General features: G+C 45.9%; 1 protein-coding gene across 9 annotated transcripts in view; it reads right to left on the bottom strand.

The window, feature by feature from the left end:
- ATP2B3 (ATPase plasma membrane Ca2+ transporting 3) overlaps positions 1 to 13,673 on the bottom strand; it is a 1,317,805-nt gene that overhangs the window by 1,029,862 nt on the left and 274,270 nt on the right. For all 9 annotated transcript variants that reach the window (XR_011302157.1, XR_011302158.1, XR_011302159.1 and 6 more), the window contains exon 2: positions 5,160 to 5,393. The gene's annotated coding sequence lies outside the window, so the exon portion shown is untranslated. The remainder of the gene's footprint in view (positions 1 to 5,159; positions 5,394 to 13,673) is intronic.

Here is a 13,673-nt window from a genome sequence, read left to right as displayed (position 1 = left end):
ATCAAAGCGGTACAAGAAGGTGACTTCCTAGTTTCTCTGCATCTCCAGGACACCTACTTTCCCGTACCAATCCACAAGGCTCACAGGAGGTTTCTTAGGTTTACAGTAGGTCAAGACCACTATCAGTTCAAGGTCCTGCCATTTGGACTGAAATCAGCTCCAATGAAGTTTACAAAGTGCCTGGCCCCAGTAGCAGCATACCTAAGGAGGGAGGGATTTCATATTTATCCCTTCCTCAATGACTGGCTAGTGAGGGAAGGCACAGAACAAGAGGTATAACGGGCAATCCAGCAGACAACGGAGACACTGCAGTGGCTGGGATTCTCTGAAAATTACAGAAAATCATATATGAAGCCTTCCAACCGCTTGGTTTTTTCTGGGAGCGCAATTCAATACCAGATAGGGCTGGGTTTGCTCTTTGCAAGAAAGAGTAGAGTTGATTCCTTGCTTTCTCATGGCAATCAAACAGGGAAGTCTCATTTCAGTGAAGAGGAGCATGCAACTGCCAGGCACAATGTCGTCATGCATCGCACTCATCCCGTATTGCCAGCTGCACCTAAGGCCAATGCAAGAATTTCTATCGGACCGGTGGACACACACAACCGGTACATGGAACGACAAGGTGAAGGTCACTCAACAGCTGGTGACCCAATTGCAGTGGTGGAGCAATCCTCATCACATATCGACAGACTCTCAGTTTCAGCAGACACTAATTAAAGAGACGTTTTTGATAGGTTGGGGAGCACATGTACGAAACCTGTCAGTCAAAGGTCAATGGAATGAGGAGCAAGCGCAAATGCACATAAACGTACTGGAGCTCGGAGCATTTTTTCAGGCACTGCGCTCTTTCCAACCAGTGCTCAAACGGAAAGTGGTGAGAGTGTTGACAGACAACACCACCACCAATTATTACATTACAAAACAAGGTGGCACCGGTTCAAGAACGCTGTCGCAAGAACCGCAAGCACTGTGGCAGTGGGACATTCACAACTAGATATCACTGCAAGCGTTCCACCTACCTGACAAGCAGAACGAGAAAGCAGACAGGCTCAGCAGGGTGACAAGTAAAGGCCACGAGTGGCAGTTGGCAGACACACAAGTGACAAGGTTGTTCAAACAGTGGGAACACCCCTCACTAGACCTGTTGGCCACGAAAGAAAACAAGACATGTGCAAAGTTTGTCAGCGCATACCTGCAAGCAAACTTCCTAGGAGATGCCTTCACTCTAACCTGGGAGAACATGTTCACATATGCGCTTCCCCCATTCCTGATGATACTCAAAGTACTTTAAAAGATATCAATGTACCACTGCAAAGTTATACTGATAGCACCAACGTGGCCCAGACAGGCCTGGTACTCTGACCTTCTCCATCAAACACAGGCATCTCCAATACTGCTGGTATTGGCGCCAAATCTGCTCTTGCAGGACCACAGGCAAGTTCTTCACCACGATCCAGGGTCGCTGAACCTCTATGCCTGCCTCCTGATTACATAGAATCTGGGCATGTCCAGGTGCCGCAGGAATGCAGAGACATCCTAGATGCGGTATGAGCAAAAGCCACAAGCAAATCCTGTTAATATAAATGGGCACGCTTCTGTACCTTGTGCTCCCAGGAATATCTTAACCCGATAGGGAGTGCACCTCAGCATATTCTACTATACTTACTCAAGCTAGCAAAGGACGGTCTCTCACACTCATCTTCTAAAAATGCATTTAACAGCAATTCCTATATACAACCGAAGTGAGGGCAAACCCCCACTTTATGGGGCAAGAATAATGAAGCACTTTTTGAAGGGATGTTTTCACACATATCCACCCAGGGTGACACTGACGCCACTATGGAGCCGAAACACAGTATTAGTTGCTCTTATGAAACCACCTGGCATTAGATGCATATCATGGAAAACAGCATTTGTAATGGCGATCACGTCGTTCAGGAGAACGTCAGAGGTGCAGGCGCTTTCTATTAAAGAACCAGATCTGCGTTTCACAAAAGACAACGTAATACTGAGAACTAATCTGCTCTTTATCCCATAGGTGCCCACGTGGTTCCATATACAATTGGAGGAAGTCCTACTAGCTTTCTTCTCTAGCCCATCCACGCCGGCAGAGAGAGCCCTACACTCTTTGGACCTACGTAGGGCCATGACGTTTTATATGGACAGAATTAAATCATTCAGAAGCTCTTCGCAGCTCATGGTAGCTTTTGGCCTCACAACAAAGGGAAGACCATTTCCAAACAAGGTATCAACGCTGGGTAACGGCAGTTATTAAAAAAAGTCTTACAGATGCAAACAAACCGCTACACATTGCAGTTAAGGTACACTCAACGAGCATGATGGAAGCATCTGCGGCAACGTGGGCAGGCATACCACTTTTGGACACTTGCAGGGCAGCTACTTGGGCGGTGCTGCACACCTTTGTCAAACACTACTGCCTTGAGGGCCATATTGACAAAGAGGCAAGAGTGGGAAGAGCGGTCCTACAATGCCTTTTCGAATAAACTGAGCTTTCTTCAATACTGCAATGCTGTCTTTGTTTTTCTAAAGATTACCTTTTATCCCCTTGCTCCAACAAATTCTGGTCATGTTACTGATGTGTATTCTTTTCAAAGCATGTGAATCCATGAAAGATCCAATGCTGGAGAAAGCGTATGTTGCTTACCTGCAACTCCTGTCGTTCAGCATTGGTAGCTTTCATAGATTCACATGCACCCTCCTTCCAACCCCGAGAGTCGAAAAGATAAACAAGCAAATAACTACTCTGGAGTTCGAATCTGAAGAGGGCATCCAGGGTGGATGGAGTCTGATACTCGACTGGTTGAGGCTAAAAGCACCCAAAGGGACACCGATGGGCTACTAAAGTGAGAAAAATGTTCTTTATAAGAAATGTAATAGTGAGGTTTACTGAGGATTCCCAGCCTGACGACTGGGAATATTCGAAGCGTGTGAATCCATGAAAGATACCAATGCTGGGGAACAGGAGTTACAGTTAAGCAACATACTCCATCTTATGCTGAATAATATTTGCTTAGATACCTACTTATAATTGGATGTACTATGTGTGTTACCATGTACACCGTTTCAGTGAAATGGTGTGTACCAGCAGGTCTGCTACTGCGATAGTCTGTTGTGTCCTTGCAGAGCATATTTCTGCTTTGTGTGAGACCGGAGGGCCCGTCACCAGTTGGCCACATGCTCAGTGTTAGACACTAGCCAGTCTGCTTGGCATTCTGATTGGAAAAAGGGACGGTGAGTCAAACATTTCTATCTGTCTATGTCAGGGGCTGGTACAAGGCTTACAAGGGATTTCCTGGCTTTACCCCCAACAGTGGGTGCTGGCTTATCCTCGGAAGATTGGACCACCGTGTAGGGCTGGTTTTGATTTTTTTAAGGGAAACCTGACTCTTACGAATCACGCAAACTTGATGACTTGCTGACTTGTTGGCACCTCGCTTTCAGAGTAGAAGCCAGTAGGACAAGGGGCCGGACTACATACACAATTTTGTCTGGTGCCAAATGTTTTGCTGGATTTCATTTATGCAGTATGTTTGACTGTTCTGATTTTCTTTGCAGGCTAGCCCTTGATCATACATCTTTTCTGGGGTTTAGAGGGCCTCCCCAGGCAGAGTCAGCACCCCAGGGTGCCACAGATGGTAAAATTGTTTCAGTGTTGGGGAGGGCGATAGTCCCACTGCGTTCACTGGAGGCTTTGTGGGTGTCACTGCTGACCTCACGGTACATACTCAGTGGATAGTGCGGGTCAGCAGTGATCGGTCGGGGCTGTTGGCAGCAGACTTCTCCTTTCAGTGCGCGGTCAATCCTTCACTGGGCGCACAGACAGAAGGAGACTGAGGGGTCAGCAGGGCCCCTGTAGATGGTTGTTACTGTTGGGATGGAAGTGGGTAAAGGTCCACTCTGCAAAGCAGCTATTCCGAGGTCATTGTAGGTCTGAAGGAAATTCCCAATAATGGTCCTCATCATCCAGTACCTATGGGGGGCTAATTATGGGAAGGGGTTTCAATCCCCATTCAAATTTACGCATATATTTGAATGTGAAAGCCCTGAAGACTCAGGCCTAGTGCATGTACTTCAAGTTTTAAGCACACATGTTCCTGTGTGTTGGGAAAGAGAACCCACACAAAAAACCAAAAACATTCTTATAGCGTTATGGCCGTCATCCTGGAGGACTGAAGGCCATATTGGCAACAACACATGCATTTTTTGTAAAAGATACAGGGACTGATTCACAGAGCATTTTCCTTGGGATTGCACCATTATAAAACATTTCTGTGAATCAGGCCCACAGTCTGTCTGTTGGCACCACCTGGATTTAAGTGGGTTTTACATCAGAATTACCACCCTGTTACATCTCTGGGGAAAATAGCTCGCATATTAATGGTTGGCAAGGGGCAGGGGGTAACAATAAGATGACATGGACGCTGCAATGAAAGCCACTTACAGTTTAGGACCTTTAATCTTACTTGGGCCCTGTTGAGGAGCCATGTGGCATGTTTCATTTCTTGTGTACACTATGAATGGGGTTTTCTTGACTATTTTTAGACTTAGTTACCAACTCCCTGGCTCTAAGTGTGGTAAGTTCCTGGACTTTGTCCATTATGGTTAACCTTAATGGCTTAGAGGCAGGTTGAACGGTCGGAACATCAGAAAAGGTCCTTCACTTGTGGCTCTCCCGTAAGCAGTGAGAGGGGTCAGTCATCTGTCAAGCTTCAGATGTGTTTGACTCGGCCCCAGTCATACAGATTTTCTAGGAAAACCAATGGACTATCAGGAAATTTCCAAAGGGGACCACCCTGGTATAAGGTGCTTCAGCTCCTTTACTACAACGCGCAATTCCCGTCATGCATCTGGTAACTTACTTGCACAGCCTCAGATTCATATTTGGAGTTACCTGGATTCAGCGGTGAACTGGGAACCAAAAGAGGCCCTGGAAATAATGTTCAAGGTGTCCCCATATTACACATTTTCAGCAAGCCCAACACTTTTCCTATAAGAACATTTGGAAATAAAATTGGATACCACGCAAAAAAGGCCCAGGGTGCAGAGGCCTACTGGGATATCTCCAGAGTTCCCTACAAACCACCCCAGCCTGGATTCCCATTTACCTGCTTGTACATTACAAATGTATTGCCACGCACCTGCTTAGGACGGGGGCAGTGTCGGCTTCATCCTACAACGGGTGTGCGGGAATGGGGGTGGTAGGGTTTCCATTTAGGAGTCCATCAGAGTTGCGGAGGGGAGCCAATCCATGGACCAGGTTCTTTTTCTTTTTCTCTCTGGGTGGGAGCCGCGTTGTCAGGGTGGGGGGAGAACAGTTGTTCAGGTGTGGTCAGGGCCTAGCACACTGGGTGTCGACGCTGCACTGAGGAAACCTGCAGAGGAGATAATACAAAGGAGATACCGTGAGATCATGCAAGTAGCCGTCAATGCAGATACGTGCAGACAGCACAATGCTTCAATCAAGAACATTGCAATAGGTCTGCATGGCGAGCTACGAACCCGTGCATGCTCTGCATGGATTCCTTTCACAAAATTGTACAGATCAGTGTCTTAGCAGTTTTGTGACACCCAGCAAACTCTTCTTAATGCATGTTTTCCGTACCCTTTTAACAAGAGCTCCTCAGCACACATAAGCTCATTACATTATTTTTATGCATGCACGCGGAGGGTGCCTGACATGCAAGGAAGTCAGGAGGGTCCCTAGAAAGGCTGGACCATCTCGAAGACAGGTGCGCTACTGCAGTAGAGATGAAACTGGAAATAGTGTATGCGTATTCCAGCGAACAATACCAATGAGATCTGCTATAATACCCTCTTGAGCAAAAGACACTACTGCGTTATAGCCAGCAACAATGTTTCCAAACAGTGTCGAATGCAGAACTGAGCACTAAACTCGAAGAAGATGGCCAATAATTGCGGACACCCTGCCAACGGCTGGGCACGGCTCCACCAGAAGCCCTCTAACAATACCCTATAACAATGCCTCAGCAGAGGCTCGCTCCTAACCATTGACTGGCATGTAATTTAAGAGTTCGAACATAAGATTATAGAAGAGAGTAATTAAGTGACACAATGTTTGAAATCAGGGAAACATCCAACTCAGGATGGTGTGTTTGCTTGCCAATTTCATTGGCCCCTTTTCTACTCGTCTATCGCCATATTGACTGGCAGTTTCTTTTACAGATTGTTTGCAATACGGCTCCTTCCAAGGGCCACCATTGTGATCCCTCCCAAGCCTACTGCACAATCACAGCCAGCCCCAATATGATCTCTTTAGAGTCTATATCACTTTTTATGGCAGCAATGGCAGAATTTGGGAAAATTCAATTTGTCCTAGCTCCTGTTCACAACATATTCCTGCTGTAAGATCGACTTTCAGCACAGAACAGTAGGCTTGCCAGCCTGCGACTCAGTGGCTGCTAAATGGCTAACTGAAAATCATGCTGAAAATTCGGTATCAGGTAATATTATCCCCATCAAAAATATCGCCGAATATATGGTCGTCGGGAACGGCCATAGTCGATATTTTTGGTGTGGATAATGGGCCTCATTACACGGTAGGCGGTAAGGGTTTACTGGTGCCGGTAAGGGCACCGGTACCGGTAAACCCTTACCGCCTTACTACGAGTTCCCTTTGCGGGACCCGACCTTAACGGCTGGTTTTACCAGCCGTTAAAGTAGGGTGCCACAAAGGGACCTCGGTGCTAATTACGGTACCGCAATTTGCGATACTGTAATTAGCTCCTTCCCCATTCCCATTATGCCCTATGGGGGCAAAAATGGGAATGGGGAAGTGCCTTGGTGAATGGGGAATTACCGCCCCCTCTCACCTTGGAGTAGGGCGGTAATTCCACCATCCACCAAGGCGGACACGGTAAAATACCGGCGGCAACCATGGCGCTAACAGCGCCATGGTTACCGCCTATCGTGTAATGAGGCCCAATATTAGGAGCGGGGTTTGCGAGGGTGTCACCCGCTCCTTTTAAAATATTCCAGAGGTTGCTGGGGTGTCCCCCGCAGGTTCCATGCATTAATTTCGCCACAGAAATATGGCAATATTTTTGTATGCCGATATTTTTGCGGGGATATTAACACATGGAACCGAAAATTCTTATGGCCGCGCTACTGATGATATTTTACAACTTTGATGGTGCCTTATGCTGTAATTAAAACCATTATTCATTTCACTCGAATTATGCCTACCTCCTTGATCTTGACCATGGAACATGATAAGGGCATCATCGCCTCTCCCCACTACCTGGCTCATTTTGATAATTCCGGTTAATTCGGTGGAGAGGGATCAGACTGCATCCAAGACACCTTCCGCTGCCTGCTACAATGGATTTTCCTAATGTTTCACCAGTGGTACATAATGCATGAGTACTGTGGCAGTCGCCAGGGTTCTGGGACGGTTATCTGCACTTGCTTTTTTGTAGTCTAACAAGAAGCATGAATAATCCCTGGGAATTCTGTCCCCCCCCCCACATCTACATCAAAGTGCAATACTGGTTACGCTGCTACCAGTTTCTCTGCAGTGATTGGTGCAGGGATCAGAGAGGGTTTCCCACTCCATGCCCCATTCCACCTGGTCACCCTGATCCTAAAAGGCCAGGAGATGATACAACATGTAGAGGGCTTGTGTCTGCCTGTTTCCCCACCTCCGAGACATTTTCTGCCTCAATGGAAATGAGGGCCAACAAGCCCCGGAACATCAATGGAAATGAGGGCCAAGGAGCCCCGGCGCCTCAATGGAAATGAGGGCCAAGGAGCCCCGGAGCCTCAATGGAAATGAAGGCCACGGAGCCCTGGAGGCATCAATCATCAGAAATTAAGGGCAAACACACCCATAACACCTCTATAAAAACTATGCCTCATTACGAGTTTGGAGGGATTTCAGAGGTAGATCCTCTGAAATACCACCAAACGGATTTACAGTTGCCACCACTTGGTCAGTCCCAATTTATCTTGGGTCCATTGGATCCAATGGGGCTTTTGTTGCCATTTTCTGGGCATTGAGTGGCAAGATTTACCTCCAGGGTTTTGCTGGTAGTTAATCTTCCACTCAAAGCCAAAACTCATAATTTGGCACAGTGGTAAAATTGGAGGTAACTCAGTAGCCTCCAGTTTTACCACTTACCGCCATACTCGTAATGAGGCCCTATGTGCACGTTGCAGTTCTTTGGTCTATCCACATTCTAAAACCATCACTTCGTGGCCCACTCTCAGCAGTCCAACAATGTACACGTGCACTGAACAGCTCATTATATTAATGTTTTCCTCTCCAATTTCAATTGCCTTACATGAACACAGCACACAAGGACTCACTCGACATGTAAAGAAAGATTTCTGTATTTAAGATTGAAGGCATTGTTCATTTCTGTTGCTGTCTTTTTGAAACCCACATTGTAAATTTGAAAATCGTTTAAAAATAGGTTCAAAGCTTGCAGCTAAGTACTTCTTTCATTTCTACTGCAAGCATTTGCACTCAGATTCCCATCATACTTTCCACCAAAACATGCTAGATATACATTGAGTATGTTTTCTATATCTATTGCATGGAGCCGCGCACTTATAACCACAAAGCTTCACTCCGGTGTCCCTCCAAGCCGCTGCCGCTCTTTGTCCACGGGGAATTTAACCACATGTATTGATGTTTTTTGTCGGGGTAGCAGGAAAAATGGTAGTGAAATGGGGAGCATGAAAGGTTTGCGGTGAGGAGAATAGAACCGTGAGTATTGGCGACAACCCCCATAAAAAAGCTGCAAAAAAGCAGTGAAATGTCCTTCTCACGTTGACATTGTGGCACTGTAAACCCAGGCATTGCAGGCACCAAATGACAGGAACGCAAGACTCAACATTCTGTGTGGAATAAGAACATTTTCTCGGTCTGCTGCACTCTTTTTTTCACCACCTTTTGACTGAGCTATTACCTTTTTTCCACTCATCAGTCACCTGTATTTCGGGCTTACCTTACATGCAACCTGCAGGGTAAGTTAAGTTCACAGACTAATGCTTCATGTTATAGTTTCTATAACGTATTCATTAATCTATTTATTTTATTTAAGTACTATGTGATGTCGAGCATAATTTTTTTTTGTCTCCCTGATGAAACCCATTAACCTTCGTAACATATATTTGGGCTCGTTGACTGATTTTCCCACTTGGGTAATACAGAATTCATTCATGAAAACCGTTTTAAAACATTACAACCATAAATAGGATAATGTGCAGATAATATTTGTTATTTGTGACCCCAACTGCTTTTCTCTTTTACTGATGCCTAAAAATCTGTTATTTCAAAAACCAATACAAAAAGTTAACTTAAAAAGGAATATTATGACTTATTATCCCCATTTTGCCCACTGTTATGATATGTTATGATATTTCATTTGTATCGCGCTTGTACACAAGTGTTTCAGAGCGCGACAAGGCAAGGGAGGGGAACAGGGGAGAACACAACAATGATCTTACTAGGAACGGTGAAATTGAGAACGCGCAAGTGCATGGGAAACGAAAAGGGGAAAAGTGCATGGAAGGGGGAGAGTGGAAAGTGCGGGGCAGAAGAGAAACAGATAAATAAAAGTAAATACAAATATATAGATAATGAGGGCAGTAAACAGTGGTAGTGCAGCCAGCAAGTGGCAAGTGCTGTATTTACAGCAGCAGACTGGGTAAGTCTGATAAATGCAGAAAAAGAAGAAAATGGGGTTGGGGGTGGGGGACTGTATGGGTACAGATACAGCCCCCAGTATCTGTATGCTAATGTTGCTACTTCTTTGTGAGGAGACCCTATTTGGGCTCCTGCTTCACGTCTGCTAACTCAGGAGTTTCCTTGTTCTGTCTGTCTTGGACCATTTGCCATTTACTGTGTTGCCTCAACCGCTTGTGCTGGGAGGACATTCTAAGCGCGGAGCGCCGTTTTCCGGATAGAAACATTTTCTGATCTTCCTCCTAGGAGCGAGATTTTTCTAGGATATTCTGTCCTATGCATAGACACATGGTCCGGATTCTCAGAAATACAGATGTGTGGCAACTACCACTGCCCCAGAACTCAGGATAGCATAAAGTGGCAACGTATACATTTGGCCGTAACTGGAATAACTGGCAGTAATGGATTACTCACTTGTTTTACCAGTCTGCCAAATTACAAGTTTGGAGCGCGTTAGCAAGAATTGCCTCCAGTACATGTATGGGGTTATTGCATTCCGTAAATTTGAGGAATTATCGACCGCAATATTACCTCCGTCAGTAATTCCTCCACAACCCAATCAAGTCCTACGTGACTTCAAAATGGGGCTTAACCATAACTCAGAATCAGGCATATGCACCGCGGTTTCCCACGGCGTATTGAAAATTCCATTTGGCCGTGTATTAACTTGAAATGAGACCCAAAGACTTCTTATAGAGCACTGAGCTCAAGGACACCACTCTCTGGAGAATCTGCCCACCCATGACCATACTTCACCGCCACAGGTAGGAATGTTTCGGTATCAGGTCTCAGCAGAGAGGCTTCCAGTCCCAGGTGGCCTGATGCAAAGGCTATTCCTCTGTTATACAAATGTGACAATCATGGTATTCCCAAATTCTAACTAAGTCGTCTTTCATGCTGATTTATGGATTGTAAAGAAATGCATCTAATAGATTCATTCAGTACTGAATATCCTTGCCTCTGGCAAGGATATTCAGCTGTGATACAAAAAATGTGGGGTCTCTTTACCTTTCCTTCCAATTGATTAACAACTATCCAGCAAAAATATCACATTTTACAGTGTCTATCCTATGTCAGGCTCGCGGGACATTCCACCTAGTGTACGTCCCCACCCTATTGGACTGCAGAAGGACTAGGCTATCGGAGAAATTATTGACTTTTCACATTGGCCTGTTCCAATCAAAGGATTTATTTATTTAGTGAGGGGGATCTATATCAGCAAGGTGTGACCTTTCACCTGCTTCCGGGTGCTTTATTAAGACACTGTACAAAGATCTAAATGTGAAACGTGCAACTACACATCACCAGATTAAGGTCCTTCTAAAGCAGGCATCTGCAACCTTTGGCTCTCCAGATGTTTTGTGCTGCAGCTAACAGCCCTTGCCTTCATAGTCAATGGTGAGGGGTCATGGGTGCCGGAGTCCAAAACATGTGGAGAGCCAGAGGTTGTTACCCACTAGTTTAAACTGTGGTGGCTCACATCCCAGCAGCCTCACAAAGTGTTCTAACAAAGGTACCCCCTATTGTACACACAAGAACCCATCCCCTAGAGCTGTATGCTTAGGCCCTGAAAAGCATGAAACAAAATAGTCAGCAGAACCTCATGCAGATAAAAGTTCAGACCTTTGGAACCCTCAAAAACTGCTCAGAAGAAGGGTAAACCTACATAAAGCTGAAACTCTTTACTGAAGACCAATCAACTGAGCCATTTGCCAAAGAAACATGCAATGTGACATCCCCAGCCTACCCAGAAAACACCATTACATAGTCATTCCATAAAGGCTGAGGGACCTCCCAGCAGGGCCAACCATATGCTGGCTTAAAAACTGCTCCTAAACCATCTAAGCTATGAGGGTCAACAGCTGTTGACACTCTAAATGCTAAAATAGTTTAGCATATCAATGAAGTTGACAAGCAAGACATCAACCTAATCAAGACACACAAACAACATATACTGGTCTCCACCGAGACATGGGTCACTCACAGTTCTCTTAAACCGCTTAACAAGGTACTTCCTCAGACCCCAAAATCATTGGCAAAAACAAAGTTCAATAGAGAAAGCCAAATGAGTACCTGTGATCCACGGCAAGGCATTGCATGTGCTACAGTCACCGGTACAACCTGCCAGACATTCAAGTGTCTGGCCACTCACTACACAGTGAATGCGTGGTACTCGTTTATCTTCACAATGCTATACAAATACTCAGAATCCAGAAAGAAGTGTTGAATTATTGAGAATGAAATGAAAAGAAATGTTGAGATCAGCACCATGGAACACAGTGCCAGAATGGTCTCCTGTTTGGTGACTACAAATTAAGGACTGATGTATAGAGCAAGCAGGACATAGGCATAGCTGGCAACTTGGCTGAAAGGCCTTTGCTCTACTCTCAAGCGCTCACATCTACAACAGCAGTGATATAGTGGACCTAATCTTCTCATACAGCATCAAAGTAAGAAACTTAAAGCTAGAAGGCCAGACCTGGAAAGGCCATTGTCTGTGCACATCCCAGCTCTGCAATATACACAATACTTGACTTTGCCGCACTACAGAAATACAATGCGCTTCATTACGAGTTTACCGATCCAGAAACAAGAGTGCCGGTAAGCTCACTGGCACCCTTGCTTCTGCCTGACAGGTCTGACCCTGCAGGGCACTGCAGCCGCGGTAGGCAGACTATTCACGGAAGCACCGGCACCGTTGCCGTTGCTTCCATGTCCCCACTCCCATAGAGTCCCACAGGACACTATGTGAATGTGGACTTACAATTAACCGGCACCTGACTTCCCGGGCTGCCGGATTCGTAATGAGCCGGTTGTGACTGGGAAGTCAGGCGCCGGTAAAATATGAAGAGTCCAGCGGCAACCTGGCGGTAGCACAGGCAGGGTTATCACCAGACCTGTAATGAGGCCCATGTCTTCACCGTTATCAGGGAAATAACCCAGTTGACCTTTCACAATACCTTCAACATATTTCAACCACATGTCATTCAGCAATTCCTGTGTATCTCCAGAGCGCCATTTACTCAAGAAACTGCAGCACAATGGATGGCCGCATTCCAGGATGTCAATGATGGAAAAGCATTGTGGAAGAGTATAGCAAGTGCTGCAAAGTACACACCAAGTACACTCCTTGTTACCTCAGAGCAACCAGGGCCTGATACCCATCCTCCCACTTCGATGAACGAGATGTGGCACACATCTAAGACCTCCAGTCAAGCATATATATGGCATGCTGGCCCCCAGCAATCCAGCATCACAGCTTAGAGGTCCATGGCATGCGACCGATGCACAGATTTATCTTGGTGTAGGTACATCTGAGCTTCAGTATAGTATGGCATACCCGTCATATATACGTGCCACGACCCTTATAGGAGGTGTTGGGGGAGCTGTGTTATGTGCTTGGTGAAAAACATTGAACATCAAGCCTTTCTCATGGAGGAGAAGGCTATTGCATGGAAGGGACGGGTCATTTATAGATGAGGTGATGATCCATCTGTGAAATGCAAGTCTCCAAAGCCTTGGCTACAGCGGGAAATACTCAGGTCTTCCGTGAAGAATAGTGAATTTGTGGGTATGTTTACGCCCAAACCACCATGCTTAACAATCTATATCATTATTCATTGAAAAAACCTTAGTTAAAGAGAAGTTAAGGTTAAAAGTGAATGCAAAAAAAAACCTTCAAAATTCGGCAGACAATTCAGGCAAAGCCCCCTTAATTACTCGCCCCCTGTTGCGCAGCGTAAGAGATCAATGATGAAATCGGAGATTACATTTAGAGCTGGGTGAGCCAGGGAACTCTAGGGTAGGGCTGAACCAGGGCTGAGCCTGGGGGTCTGGCCTGGCTCTAGGGGTCCAATGCGGCCGATCCGAGGAAATGGCTGCGCAAAATGAGAAGGTGGGGCAGTGTCAAGGTCAAAAAAGGGGCTGTGGGGAAGGAAAGCGA

Source organism: Ambystoma mexicanum, chromosome 2p (assembly GCF_040938575.1).
Source record: "Ambystoma mexicanum isolate Mex_15411 chromosome 2p, UKY_AmexF1_1, whole genome shotgun sequence".
Classification (NCBI taxonomy): Eukaryota; Metazoa; Chordata; class Amphibia; order Caudata; family Ambystomatidae; genus Ambystoma; species Ambystoma mexicanum.
The sequence above is the reverse complement of the archived record's forward strand: the minus strand, read 5'-3'. Positions and strand labels throughout refer to the sequence as shown.